This window comes from Mustela nigripes, chromosome 1, assembly GCF_022355385.1.
Source record: "Mustela nigripes isolate SB6536 chromosome 1, MUSNIG.SB6536, whole genome shotgun sequence".
Lineage (NCBI taxonomy): Eukaryota > Metazoa > Chordata > Mammalia > Carnivora > Mustelidae > Mustela > Mustela nigripes.
The window spans coordinates 18171111-18186021 of record NC_081557.1 but is presented as its reverse complement, the minus strand read 5'-3'; the positions used below and the strand labels follow the sequence as shown (position 1 = coordinate 18186021).

General features: G+C 47.0%; 1 protein-coding gene across 1 annotated transcript in view; it reads left to right on the top strand.

Moving 5' to 3' along the window:
• Window positions 1–2617: 2617 nt before the first annotated feature.
• Window positions 2618–14911, top strand: part of PRR5L (proline rich 5 like) — a 144161-nt gene continuing 131867 nt past the window's right edge. The window contains exon 1 of the mRNA XM_059405566.1: window positions 2618–2801. The gene's annotated coding sequence lies outside the window, so the exon portion shown is untranslated. The remainder of the gene's footprint in view (window positions 2802–14911) is intronic.

Genomic DNA, 14911 nt, shown 5'->3' with positions numbered 1-14911 from the left:
GATTTTGGTACATCCACAATTCAAGAACATATTCACCACTGAAAAGAAAAACATGCCCTTTAGCTGTCGTCCCCCCTTCTCTTTCCATCACACTCTGGTCCCAGGCCCCCACGAATCTCCTTTCTCTCTTCTTGATTTACGTGTTCCCAACATGGCAGACAAGATGCACTTGTTTTCATCAATTTCTTCCACTTAGCCTGATGTTTTCAAGGGTCATCCATGCTGCGTATCCTGTATCGGGACGTCATTCCTTTTGATGGCTGAGTAATTTTCATTGTATGGCTAGATCACATTTGGTTTATCCATTCATCAGATGATGGATATTTGGGTCATTTCTGCCTTTTGGCTCTCATGAGTAATGCTGCCGTGAACACTCTTTTTTTTTTAAAGACATTTACTTATTTTATTTGTCAGAGAGAGAGAGAGCACAGGCAGAGTGGCAGGCAGAGTCAGAGGGAGAGGCAGGCTCCCTGCGGGGCAAGGAGCCCGATGTGGGACTCGATCCCAGGACGCTGGGATCATGACCTGAGCCGAAGGCAGCTGCTCAACCAACTGAGCCACCCAGGCGTCCCTGCCGTGAACACTCTTGAACAAGCTTTTGTGTCGATTGGTATTTTCATTTCTCTTGGTGTATATACCCAGGAGCTACAGGCTAACTCTGTGTTTAACTTTCTGAGGACCTGCCAGTCTGTTTTCCAGAGTGGTTGCACCATTTACCTTCCCATCAGCAATGTCTGAGGAGTCCCATTGCCCCACATCCTCCGCCAACACTTGTTATTATCCATCTGTCTGATTATAGCCGTCTCGGTGGGTGTGATGTGGTGTCTGGTTGCCGGCAAGCTTGCTTCAGGGTTGAAATTTGCGTAGCCAGCCCATGTTGTCATCGAGGCCACTGACGTTCGTTTAAGGTGACTGCTGGAGATTATGGGGGCTTAAGACCTCAGTCCGCCTGGGTCCTGCCACTAAGTCTGGGCTGCCTTCTTTATCAGAGGAACACCTGCACGAGCTGGATGAGGCCGAGGGGCCTGCGGTCCTTTAGGGAGAGAACCTCATTTCCCCATTTTTCCTTCTCACCCTCATTTCACGGGCGGAGATGCGGGTGTCCACAGAGAAAGGGGCTGCTTCACCTTTTTGGTATTATACCACCTGCTCTAAGTCAAAGACTGGTTTTGAAGTGAACCGATCGGCTCCCTGGGAGACTGCAGGCAAACTGGGGACAGGAGACCTGAAAATGACAGGTGCGCCCTGGCTTGCACACGCTGTCTCTGTCCAGATCAGGCATGATCCAGGACTCACTTTGTACGAACAATGTCTTCACTAATGCAGTATTTTAAAATTGGGAAATGTGACCTAAAAATCTAGATTCCTGGCTTTTCTCTAGAAACTGACAGGCCTAGCCATGCTGTTCCCACCGTGCACCTTGCAGCAGTTGGCTGGAGCTGAGTCCTGGCTGCCACCCTGGAGACAGGCACAGACTCTCCAAATCCCCGCTGTCCCTAATGCTCTGTGTTATGTCACAGTTGGTCCTCCCCACACGTCACCTGCCTTATCCCTGCTGGGGGGGTTATTCGTTAGGGCCTAGCTTTCGGCAGGGACCTATGGGGGTAAAGTGAGGCCATAGTCGATGGCCAGGCCAAGTTTGTATTTAAGATCCTGGGTTTCTAGTTATCTGCCTTGCGTCTCACCATGAGCTTAAGCAAGTTTCAGGTGGACATCTAATTTCCCATTCATGCTTCTCAAGTGACATGTACAGCTCAAGCATGGTCCTAATTGCTTTGCCATGTTTAAACTCATTCAGTTCTCACAGTCACCCATGAATATTCCCAGTTTACAAGTGGGAAAACGAAGGGTCAGAAAATGAACCCATAATCCATGGATAATTAGTGGCAGACCAAGGATTTGAAGCCAGGAGCAAATGAGGTCATTTTGCGAGTTTGCTCATAATAGAGCGCTTGGTCCATGGCGGGGGTGGGGCAGGGGGGTGGTTCAGTGGAGGCTGCTGCATAAGGATTCACCTGGGTTCGCAGACCCTGCTAACATGCTGCACAGCCAGGCACTCGTCCTGGTCAGGTGCCCCTCACTAAAGCCAGGGGTTGGAGTAGATGACATATGTGCTTGGAGAGATGATGTCTGCCATTCTTTCTAGCCCTAACTTGTGGTGAGTCTCTGAAAGGTAGCAAGAGAAGAGGGGAGGGAGAGGAGAGGGGGCATTTGTCACCACGTGATGCCTGGAAGACTAGTGGATACCCATCTGGTCCCTCCTGAGGGGGCGTCTCCTGTCTCCCCAATTCAGAACCCCATGAGCTGGGAGTCCAGATTTCCTCCCCCGGAGCTGGCTAGCCTGGAGGTTGTGATTAGTGGAGTTCAGGGCGCATCGGGCTGGGAGGGCACTGTGGCCTCGTTTCTCACCCTCCCGTCCCCAGGAGTAACACAGAAGTGGCTGGTAAGCCACGGCATTGTCCTCACACACAGGGCCTCTTTGTTTCCCTGATACACAGAGAGGAGGCTGTAACAATGGCCTTGAATGGCACTTTGCTCTCCTTTCTCCAATGTTATACTTGTGTTTTTCAGTTCTGGAATCAGCTAGACAATTATTTCCTGCAGGAGGTATCAGCTTTACATCTTTCCTGTCTGCTTCTCTGGCAGTGCTCAGGCCCCGGGTCGGTGGGAACTGATGGAGAGCTAGGCCTAAAGACAGCGGAGCCCATCAGAATGTTACCTTCTCAGGAGGCTGGAATGCAGTGGCACCTCACCTCTCCCCTGCGAGATGGCACCTGTCCTGGAGGAAGGAACCAGACCAGGTAACACGAGAGACAGGCTGAGAGCTGCTGGTGGGGAGCAGGGCCTGGAGGCGGTGGCTGAGGGTCCAGCCCGAGGAGGATGGGTTTCTGTTTTCTAGATACCCTGCTTGCTGGAGAGTGACGGTCCGCTGGCAAACAAATGAATAAGCAAAAGCAACTGAGGTCAAGTTCAGCAGCCTCCTGATTAGGGACACACTCTGCCTGTCTGACCGTTAGTGCCTCTGATGTCCGGGTAACAAGAAACTTCAGGGTCTGCGTGGATTTATGGAAATGACTACTCCCTTAATCATTGCTGTCATTATTAAGCTCTTCTTGAACTTCCTGTATTTGTGTGCAGATCACTATATGTATCTTACGGTACTGATAGCAATTACAGCAAACACTTAAACAATGTGTTTTCCATTCTCGCTTGGCAGAGAATGGAAAACAGGCAGTCTGGTCCTAGAGTCTGTGCTTTTCATCACATGCTTCTTACATAATGTTTTGCACAATAAATCAAGGTCACTCCAAGGTTGCACCTTGAAAGGCAGTGATGTATAATGATAGCTACGATAAGTATGTGTACTGAGACCTTTGCCCTGTGGCAGGCAATGTTCCAAGGGTTTAGCATCTATGTCCTCATTTATTCTGGATAATAACTTTATTGGAAGGATACTTTTATGGTCTCCATTTTATTGAGGAGGCAATTTCAGGGAAGCTAAGTAACTCTCCCAGGGTCACACCGCAGTCACGTGGCAGAGGCAGGCTTTGAGCTCGGTTCTTTCTAGAGTGTTGTGTGACTCTAAAGCCTGCCCAGCCCCATGGCCGGTTTGGAGTTAAGTGGCCTCCTCTGGGTCACGAGATAGAGAGGGTGGCGTTCTGTCCCTGGCTTTGCAGAACATCGCTTAACGTTCCTGGCTTGAGGAGTGCAGAAGGTCTGAAATGGTTTGTCCGTTGTTCGCTTTTCGCCTTGCTCGATGAAGATGGACCTGCCCGACAGCGGCCAGAAAAAATTTGCAGGGATGATAATTGCTTCACAAATAACCTGTCTCCTTCTTGGCCAGAGCCTGGGCTGAGCCGCCGCCTGGGCAGGAGGACATATGGTAAATAAACAGGACTCATGGGGGGGGCATTCAGGAAGCCAACTTTACTTTTGTCTATTACCGCACCTCAATTTTTTCCTACACGGTCCCCTTCTTTCCTTGTCCCAGGATGGAAATTAGGGTGGGCCCATGCTGACTACCTTTCTAGCTCCAAAGCAGTCTCAGTTCAGACCTTCAAAGGCTGTTCCACATGGAGCCTCTCTCCCACCTCCAGCTGGGGCCTGGAGCAAAGAAAGGGAGTCTGTGGTTGGTTTCCCGCTTCCCGCCTATGCTGCCAGCTGGCTCACTGAGGCTTCTGACCCCCAGCAGGGGCAGGAGATGGGGAGAGGAGGACCCAGAAGAGCAGGGAAGTTCTTAACTTGGTTAACACTGCGGTTAGCTGGCTGGGCCTGGTGGGTGTTCACACCTGATTCTTTATCTCTTGGCACAATTTTATAAATACTTCAGAGAATACCCTCCTTCCTCATTTTTGGGGATTTCTAAACTCCCGATCCTTTGAAGCTGGCTGCCTAAGACTCCTTCTTCCAAGTCTGAGCCGTGCTTACTAGTTTGGTGGGGTTGCCAACACAAATACCACAGGCTGAGTGTCTTAACAGAGACTAAGGCGTTGGCAGGCTTGGTGTCTTTTTTTTTTTTTTTTAATTTTATTTATTTTAGAGACAGCAAAAGCAATCAGAGGGAGAGGGAGAAGGAGACTCATCACTGAGCAGGAAGTCCACTGCAGGGCTCGATCCCAGGACCCGGATATCATGACCTGAACCCAAAGCAGCTATTTAACTGACTGAGCTACCCAGGCACCCAGCAAGCTTGGTTTCTTCTGAGGCCTCTCTTGTTGGCTTGGGGTTGGCCGTTTTCATCTTGTTTTTCACACCATCTTCCCTTTGCCTATGTGCATTCCCACATCTTGTCTTCTTCTGAAGATACCAGTCAGATTGGATGAAGGTCCACTCTAAAGGCCTCATTTTAACCCAGTCACCTCGTTTAAAACCCTAACTCCAAATACAGTTACGTTCTGAGGTACTGGGAGTCAGGGCTTGAACATATGAGTCTGGAAGGGGTTGGGGTAGGGGGGCACAGTTCAGCCAGGCCAGGTACCGTCAGCTTCTGTCTGGGGAAGGGTTCGTGCTCTCCTGGAGGCCCTCTTCCAGAGGATCTACGCGACTCCCAGGGTCCCTTGTTGCACACCTCTGGCTTATCAGAAATACTCAGCTCCTCTTTACCCAGAAAATCCAAAGCCTCCCGGCCCCCTCTCTCCTGCTGGGTGCTCCGTCTCTCTTCACCTTGGGCTTCTAAGGTGTGATGCAGACAAAAGTCCTTAGGGATACTCGAGCTACAGAGATGCGGCTCAGTCCCAGGAGGTGGGGAGTGGGCAGCTGGGACTGGGAGCACCTCTGTTGTTCACTCCAAAATTCTCCCTCCGTGCTCCCACTGTTTCCTCTTCCAGCCCTCCTTTCAGGGCTGGGGATGGTCCAAAAAGGGGGAAACTGGTATCATTTGCAAGTCCTGCATGACGGCGTCACAGCTCCCTTGGGATGTGTCCCCGAATGGCTTGTGTCTTCAGCACACGCTGAGATTCAGGTAGCCTTCCCACTCTGCTATCCCTCTGATGCCGCACTTAATTTTCATGAGGAGCCCCATGAGGAAGAGGACGGTGTCCTCGTCAAGCTGAAGGAGGGGAAGCTGGAGCTCAGACCGGTTCAGGAACGTCCCCCAAGGTAGATGGTAGAGACCTTGGGGAGCGGGGAGCAGAGATCCTCTTTGACCCACTTCGGTCACTCCCCTCGGCCTTCCCCACCAGGCTTCTGAGAGCTTCAGACTGCTGCCCTTTTTTGTTCTGGGCTGGAAATAAGTTCCTTCTTAGCAGAATGTCACCACGGTAAAAAAGCTGGAGTCCCCGCCTAGTCTGAATGCTGCATTTGGAATGCAGGGGCTGGTGCTGGGGTGGTGGGTCCAGGGTCAGATGGGGCTCTGTGTCCCCAAGGGATCTCTGCTGGAACCTTCTGCCCCTGCCCCAGAGTAACTCCTTCAGAGCAGTAATGGCGGGCGGTGGAACAGCTTTCTTTGCAGAAGCGCACAAAAGCAAAATTGCATCCTGAAAATCTTATTTGAGGCAGAAGGGGCTGTATGGTCTCCCCCTGTATCTCCTAAGATGTACTTGACCTAAAGAAAACTTCAAAATAGAAAGACCTTGATTTTTAAGCTGACTTTTTCTGTTTAGATTTTTAACTGTTTTCTTTAAATATAAGTTCGGGCCTACCGTTGCGCATCCTTGCACAACTTCCCAGGGAAGGAAGAAGGACAAATGGGTCTGGCGGCTGTTTGGAAGCTGTGTGCCGAGGCTATATCCAGGATCTGTCCAGAGGCAGCGCTGGACTGGCCTGGCCTGGCCTGGAGTCTGGGGCCCAGGGAATAGGACAGGGATGCATGCGGTTGCCGCTAACTTAGACCCTTAGACCAGGGAAGAAAGAGAGGATAGTATTTCTCTTTAAGCACTCAGCAGTCATTTAGTGAATACCTATTACGCTCAGGGCCTTTATAGGTCCTCTGCCAGGAAGCGACGGGTCATGAATGGTCCCTGGGAAAAGTGACCTGTGGGGCAGGACAGGGCTTGGAGGAGGCAAGACTGGACCACTGGAGAATCAGAAGCGTCAAGACTCCCAGAGCTGGGCAAGACCACAGTCCTGGCCTCCAGAATGGAGAGGGGAATGGGTTAGACAGGAGACAGTGTGGGAGCTAAGTGGGGTCAAACGACGGAAGCATCTAGAATGCTCCTCTGGTTTCTGACTTGGCCCACGGAAGTGATGCTATGGCATTACCAAAGGGTGAGTGTGTACATGTGTGTGTGTGTGGGGGGGCGCAACTGTGCTGGGATTGGAACTGGCTGACGACCCTTTTCTGCAGAAAGAATTGGGGCATAGAGGTTGTTCTTTCTTGTAACAAATAGGTACTGAGGGTTTGCCATAAGCTGAGTGCTGGGGAGAGGGAAACCAAGGGGACACATTCCATTCCTCTCAGAGCTTACAGCCCAAGTGAAGGAGCAATTCAAATGAAATGTAGCAGAAAGACTGTAAAAGGGAATTGGGGAAGGGCTGGGGAAAATTGGTTAAGGGCCAAGTATTCAGCGACATTAGAGAATGATTCATTTCTAAAAGTGTGATTATGGCATTGTATTTTAGGTGGGAGAATACTCCTCAGTTTGCTTCCTTTTTTGGAGATGCAAGTTAAAAGAGCATGATGTCAGTAATTGACTTGGCAACAAAATGAATACACACACAAAGAGAGAGCAAATACGGTAAAATGTTACCAGTTGCTGGGAGTCTATGAGAGCTCATTGTACTGTTCTACGATTCTTTGGGCTTTGGGTTTTTCCATGTGAAAACTTTCATTATAAAGATTTAAAAATACAAGGTAGCAAGTGCCTCAATGGGAAGTAAGGGTGCAGTGGGAACACAAAAGAGGGCACCTAATTGGAATTTGATGAGTGAGAGAAGCCTTCCAAAGAAAATAACATCTAAGAGCGGAGAGATGAATGGACGATGGACAGGGGAATGGGGAAGTGCCTTGGGGAGAATATAACAGGCAACGTGTGTGAATGCTTGGTAGCCTGTTTTGTTAGAGGAACCACATAAAAACACACACAAAGACATTTAATGGGAGTGTTGAATGTCAATCAAGGGGTTACCAGGAGGTGAGAAGAGAAGGCACGGGTGCTGTGGATAAGTTTGGACTTTGTCCCGTCGTGAATATAAGCAGGGGGGTGTGTTTCAGAAAGAGGAGGCTACTGTGTATTGAGCTGTTGGGTCTGGCAGCCGCTGCTGTAAGGGCTCCGTCTGTAGTAGTCCACTTAACCCTCACTGGCTTCCCAGCACCTAGTGATCAGCACCGCTGTTTTACAGATGAGGCAAACTGAGGCCCAGAACATGGAAGTAGTGGCTCAAGTGGCTCAAAACAGGTCTGGAGGAGGCAGGTCGGAACCCAGGCAGCCTGGCTCCAGAGTCATGCTTTTAACCCACAAGGCCACCCACCTCTCAGGGCCAGGCTGTTCTCGGTGGAAAAAGATCTGGGAGCAAACAGGACTCGAGGCAGGAAGACCACTCAGGAGGCAGTTGCAAGAGCCCTGGTGAGTGGGGAAGGTGACTCGAACTAACCTAGTAAGAGCGGAGATGCGGAAAATGGACAGGACAGAGTTATTTCAGAGGGAAAGCGCGGGACTTGGTGATCAAATGGTTGTGTGTGTGTTGGCAGGGCATGGAGTGGTGGGGTGGGGAGTCAAACATCCCACTGAGAACCTGCCCCACTTTTGCAGGAGAAAGGGGACCTGGAGCAGTTCTCCTCATGACACACAGTGAGGGCATGCGCAGATCCCTAACATCACCTCCATCTGCGAGGACCAGCCTATCGTACAGCCGACTCACATCTCTCATCCTGGCCTCTGCTAACCATCATTTCTGGTGCCATTTGCTATCTTCACTGTTAGAATTTCATCACCTACAGCCCTTGTCATTTCTGCACCCTAAGTTTTCTGGCTCTGGGAGGCCACAGCCCCCAGTTGTTTTCCTAATTGTCTCCCAGCTCACCCAGCGCACCGTAAGCCAAAAATGCTGCCAAGGGGAGGCCTGTGCTGCTCTGCCAGGAGCCCTGTATCCTCGGGCCCCCTTCCCTGGGCTCAGCCCGGATGACGAATTAAACAAATATTGAAAAACGATAAAAAGAAAAACACTTGGCGGTGTCCTTCTAATGCTTATTGATTTTTAAGATCTTCCCAGGCATGAAAACGAGATTCACTGCCGTCATCTTGACATTGGATTCCTGTTAGCTGGAAGAGTGGCTCATCGATCAGGGTGGGGTGCCCGGCAAGGCGGGTATGGGCCTGTCTCCTGTCTGGGTCGTCAGCTCCAGCGATGGAGCGTGGTGGGGCTGAGGCGGGGTGGGGGCTAGAGACTACTCGCTTCAAGCAAGGGGCACTGTGGCCCGAGAGGGACCCCTTGGCATCTGGGAAGACAGTGAAGCCACTTCTCTATATGCAAAGGGTGTGGGGCTTCAGAGCACAGCATGAGCTCTTCTGTATATACTGCTCTCTCTCTCTCTCTCCAAGGAAATCGTTCATTTAACAGCAAATATTTATTTAGTTGCTACTATGGGCTACGTCCAGTTCTAGGTGCTGGCGATATAGCAGTGCCCTCCTGGGAGCCTACCTCCCAGGGAACATTGTGAGGAGCTTTGTGGGTAACCTGTCTATGCCTGTATCACATCTGTCTCTAGGCCTGGGTCTCTAGGTTCACGTTGTACACACGATTCTGTGAGTCGCTTCTTCACTAACCGTGTCTTGGAACCCATTCCATGTCAGCCTAAACGGACCTGCCCCGTCTTTGATAGTTGTGTGATGGTCTTCTGCAGGATAAATCCTTGCAGGTAGACATATGGGTTCTTCTAATATTTGCCACCCACAGAGCTGCAGCCAACTTTCTTCTACATATACTGCTGTACACATGGGAGTCCATACATGTACTGAGTGACCATGGGTAAGTTAATGAACCTCTCTGTGCCCCAGTTGCTTCATGTGTAAACTGAAGGTAATAATGGTACCTCCCTCTATTCATGAAGGAAATGCAAACAAATGACAACGAGATGCTGCTTTATTCCTGCTAGGATGTCTATAATAAAAAAGACAGGTATTAACTAGTGTTGGCTGGCAAGGCTATGAAGAAATTGGAGTCCTCGTATACCGCTGGTGGGAATATAAAATGGTGCAACCACTTGGGGAGAAAGTTTGGCAGCTCCTGAAAAGGTAATGCAGAGAATTACAGCAAATGGCCCAACAACTCTCACTTTGATGTAGAGGCCCAGGATAAATGAAAACACATGGCCACACAAAAACATGTATGCAAATGATCATAGCAGCCTTCTTCCTATTAGGCAAAAGCTAGAAACAATCCAGATGTCCAACAAGTGAGGAATGGATAAACAAAATGTGGTATGTCCATGCAATGAATATTATTTGGCATTAAAAAGACAGGAAGTATTGATATATGTTACAACATAAATGAGTCTTGAAAACATTAAGCTAGCAGAAAGTGGCCGGTCACCAGGGACAACATATTGTGTATTTCACTGATGTGAAAAGTCCAAAATAGGCAGATCCACAGGAACAGAAAGTAGGTTGGTAGTTCTCAGGGGACTGAGGGGTTGAGATAATGGGGATTGACTCCTAATAAGTACAGGGCTTCTTTTTGGGGTGATGAAAATGTCCTAAAATTGTGATGATGATAGCACAACTCTGCAAATATACTAAAAAAATATTGAACTGTATACCTTAAAATGGGTAAATTGTATGGCATGTGAATTGTATCTCAGCAGAGCTATTATTTAACAATAATAGTAAGACCACCCTCCTGTGTTGTGAGGATGAACTGAGATGGCATATTGATGCAGAGAACAGTCCCGGGCATCTGGAAGCTCTAAGTATCCACTATTCCTGGTGTCGCTCTGGAACAGAGATTCCCAGAAGTAGAAATGGTGAACCAAAGGGCAGGTGCATTTAAAAAAATTTTAATATTTTAAATTTCAAAGACTGCAAAGTTCCCCTCCAAAACCATCTTCACCATCTCACTCTCAAAAGTAGTGCACAGGATGTCTGTTTTTCTCCTTTCTTCTTTTCAAAGAAGTAACCACCACAAAAAATCTAGAAGAACTAGAAAAAAATCTAGATCACTGTTCACTGTGGTTTTCCTTCAGGTGATGGGATCATGTGTGGATTATCTTTTCTTCTCTCATAGTGTTTATCTGAATTTTTTTCATATTTTCAAAAACAAAACATGTGGTTGTAAATGGCATGAGTTCATTCTTTTTCATGGCTGAGCAATATTCCATTGATTGATTGATATGCCAGTGAAATTATCTATTTATCTATCTATCATCCATCTATCTATCTATCTATCTATCTATCTATATCACACCTTCTTTCCATTCATCTACAGGTGGATACTTGGGTTGCTTCTTCACCTTGTCTATTGTTAATAATCCTGCAATAAACACAGGGGTGCATCTGTCTTTTCATATTCATGTTTTCATTATCCGTGGGTAAATACTCAGTAGTGGAATTACTGGGTCACACGTTAATTCTGTTTTTACTTTTTTGAAGACTTTCCATACTGTCTTCCATAGTGGCTGCACCAGTTTGCGTTCCCACCAACGGTGCTCGGAGGTTCCTTTTTCTCCATATCCTTGCCAACACTGTTATTCTTGTGTTTTTTATTTTAGCTATTTTGACAGGTGTTAAGTGAGATCTCATTGTGGTTTTAATTTGCATTTACCTGATGATTAGTGATCTTTTCATGGATGGACCTAGAGGGTATGTAATGCTAAGTGAAATAAATCAATCAGAAAATACCATAAGATTTCACTTTTATGTGGAACTTAAGAAACAAAACAAGTGAACAAACAAAATTTAAAAGGAGGCAAAAAAAAAAAAAAACCCAAAACCAAACTCCACAGACTCTTAAATATAGCAGATGGATGGTTGCTAGAGGGGAGGTGGTAGGGGGCTGGGTGAAACAGATAAAGGGAATTAAGAGTACACTAATCATGAGGAATACTGAGAAATGGTAGAACCGTTGAATCATTTTATCATAAACCTGAAACGACTGTAACACTGTATACTAATTACACTTGAATAAGAATTCTCTTAATTAAAAAAAAACCCAGAACACATAATTACATAATACTTATGAGTGAAAGTATCCCCCATCTAATTTACACCATGGGACTTTAACCCTTGCCGGCTTTAGTGGTTAGAATGGGAGACTTTACACCTATCAGTCCACCCTACCAAGACACAGGTCCTTCCCATTATGAAGCTTTTATTGCAATAGCCAGAGGACAATAACATAGGGAAGTGCAGAGATGGCAATTATGAGCCAGGCTTTCTCACTCAGTGTTACCAAAAAATCATACCTGCGCACCATTTGCACCGTTGCCAGACACCAGATCTTGCAAGTTCACAAATACTTCGTGGGCATCGTCATTTAGCCTCCACAAGGATTCTGTGACATAGTTACGGGTGCAAAACAGGAGCTGGAAAAATCAAGCGATTGCCCAAATGCGCGGTTAGGAGGTGACTGAGATAGATATGGCTGAAGAGGCCTTTAGCTGTGAGTCAGGAGTCACACACCAGGATCATTTATTATCTCACTTAAAAGTAAGGACAAGGGGCACCTGGGTGGCTCAGTGGGTTAAGCCTCTGTCTTTGGCTCAGGTCATGATCTCGGGGTCTTGGGATCGAGCCCCACATTGGGCTCTCTGCTCAGCAGGGAGCCTGCTTCTCCCTCTCTCTCTGCCTGCCTCTCTGCCTACTTGTCATCACCCTCTCTATCAAATAAACAAAATCTTCTAAAAAATAAAATAAAAGTAAGGACAAAGTTAGAGCAAACTTCAGGGAAGAGGCTGATTCAGTGGCTTGGTGATATCTTCAGGACACCCAACCTTTTCAACTCTTTGCTTTGCCATCTTCCTGTTTCCATCTTCAGAAAGAAATAGGGCTCTAGCAGGACTATCTAGACAGAGCAGGGTTCAGAGAAAGACAGAAGGTCAGTTTATTTCTGGGGCTTTCTCCTTAAAGTGAAATAACTTTTTCTAGAAGCCCTGCCTGCATCCTTCTAGCAAACTTTTCCCATAGGCACAATTTGTCTTCTGGGCTGCTTCTAGGTCCTTTACCTATTCTTGAACCAACCATGGGCAAAGTGAATGGAATTACCTCTCGACAAATTTGTCCTGTCCCCAGGGTTTGTACTGGGGATGGGTCACTGTTCCTTGAGGAAAGGGAGTTCCCTGAGCAAAACTGAGTGTATTTGGAAGAGGAAGAGGAAATGCATGTTTTGAGGAGTTGAGCGGACAAAGCAATATTATCCAACATAAGGGGAGACTTATATTGTCAAAGTTGGGAGTGTTTCTTTCTAGTTACTGCACTGTTCTGCATTGTGGCCAAGACTTCCATTGAAGGAAATTGATTTTTTAAGGTGGAGCTTATAAATCACACACATCCACCCCTTCTCTCTGTCTGCAGGTCCCATCCTCTATGAAGGGAGGCTTGGAAGCTTGATTTACAGCAGATCACTGCAAGTGAAGTAGTGCGTTTTAAAAATATCCCAGTGGCAACTAGGTAATTTCCATCTTGGGATTGCTAGTCTGGAGAGCTGCCATTTCACACTCCCCTGGGGTCTCTCAGGAAAGGCCCCTTTGGGATGATCTCCTCTTGGCAGCTTATAGGACCGACTTTATTAATAGGACAATATCAGTTTACGGATTTAGAAGATTTCAGAAAGAGGTATTTGGCTTCCCTTCATGAGAATCACTTTTTTAGCTCATCGTGATAAATTGGAGTATCAGTCAACAAATTTTCATTCACCTCCCTTGCGGCTTAGGACATAGTATATTTCTTGCCCACAGTGACTTTGGGCTTGGCCATTGACATGACATAGCCAATGGAATATGAATGGATAGGACTCTAGCAGCGGCTTTAAGTAGGGTGTGCACCGTTTGGCTACCCTTGTGCTCTTGTGACCACCATGAGAAGAGAACACCTTAGGGAGCCACTGTCCCTTCTCTCTGGCCTCCAAGGATTAACCACATGAAGCAGACCAAACTCCCAGCTGAAGCAGAGTTCCCCTGCCCAACCTGTAGAATTGTGTGCAAGAAAAATAATGCCTTGTTTTCATAAGTCGCCAAGTCTTTCTTCTGCAGCAGTGTTGCAGCAAAGTTGACTGCTACAAGGGATGTTTCTGAGTGATGCCCAAAGGGTCTGGTTGGTGTGGAAGACCCATAGGACCAGCTATGAGAACATGTCCCATCAAAACAACCGCTGGAATACCACATGCTGAACATAGTTCAGGGAGGGAATGAACTGGAGATGTTTTGGTATTTTCTTGGAATGACCCAAGTTCTAAGAACTTTTTATAAACTGTTCTCTGACCCCTTCTCAACAAAACAGACTTACTGACCAATAAATTGCTAAACCACGTGTTTCATCACCAGTGTTCAAGTGTAGTAGAATGTAGGGGAAAGAGCGCTGGATGTGGTGTGGTTCTGTACCACAGTTCAGCTCAGGTCTTGTCTGTAATATTGGCTAAGTCATTTAATTCCTATGAACCTCATTTTCCTTCTATGCAAGCTGGTGTCGGCAGGGGGTGGTTACAAGAATAAAATAATCATGCGTATCTATGGTTTCCAAATTGTACTTCTAGTGGGTGAGGTTTTTCTCCTAACAAAATCAATATATAAGACTAATAACTGGATACATAGTTTGCTTAAATATTTATTTGGCACGAAGTTTTTTATTGTTGGCAGAACCTGCCAGGTTCACAGGGATGTTAGAGTTCCCTAACACCTGTTTGAAAACAACTTACAGATTAAATTTGTAGAGTAAAACCACTCTACAAATGGCCTTGGTGGTGGTACTGGGGATGGCGGTGCTGGTGTATGTTCTCCAAAAATGTTTCCCTGCCCTCTCTTCTTCCCAGATTTCTCCCACTGACAGGAATCTGAAAACCAAATATAAAGATTTAAGTGTGTGTATGTGTGTTTTGACACACTCTGAAGCTTGAAGAGACTCAATCAACTTCAACAAGTCAACCATAATTACAACAAAGTCACTGCTACAGTGACTCCGTGTATGTGCAGTCGTCTGTGGTTATCCCTCTAGTCACACAGTTGTTGGTCCACCCTAGGTCACTATTTGAGCAAAGTAATGTACCACTCTGACCTGGAAAACTTTGCATCCTCTCAAAAGAACATATGATCATTCTGTGTCTCCATATAACACAGGGCTTCTTTATTCTTGCATGCTACAAATTGGGCCCCGTGTTACTCTGTCTTCAAGGACATTCTCAACTTACAAGTCTGTCTGACAGTGTGTAATAATAAGTGCAATCAATTGTTACAAAAGATGGATTTTACCTGTAGGTCATAATTTGTCAGCATGCCTGTAGAAGCTTCCTGTGTGTCCAAGCCTACTGCTTTAGAATCACTGCTTAA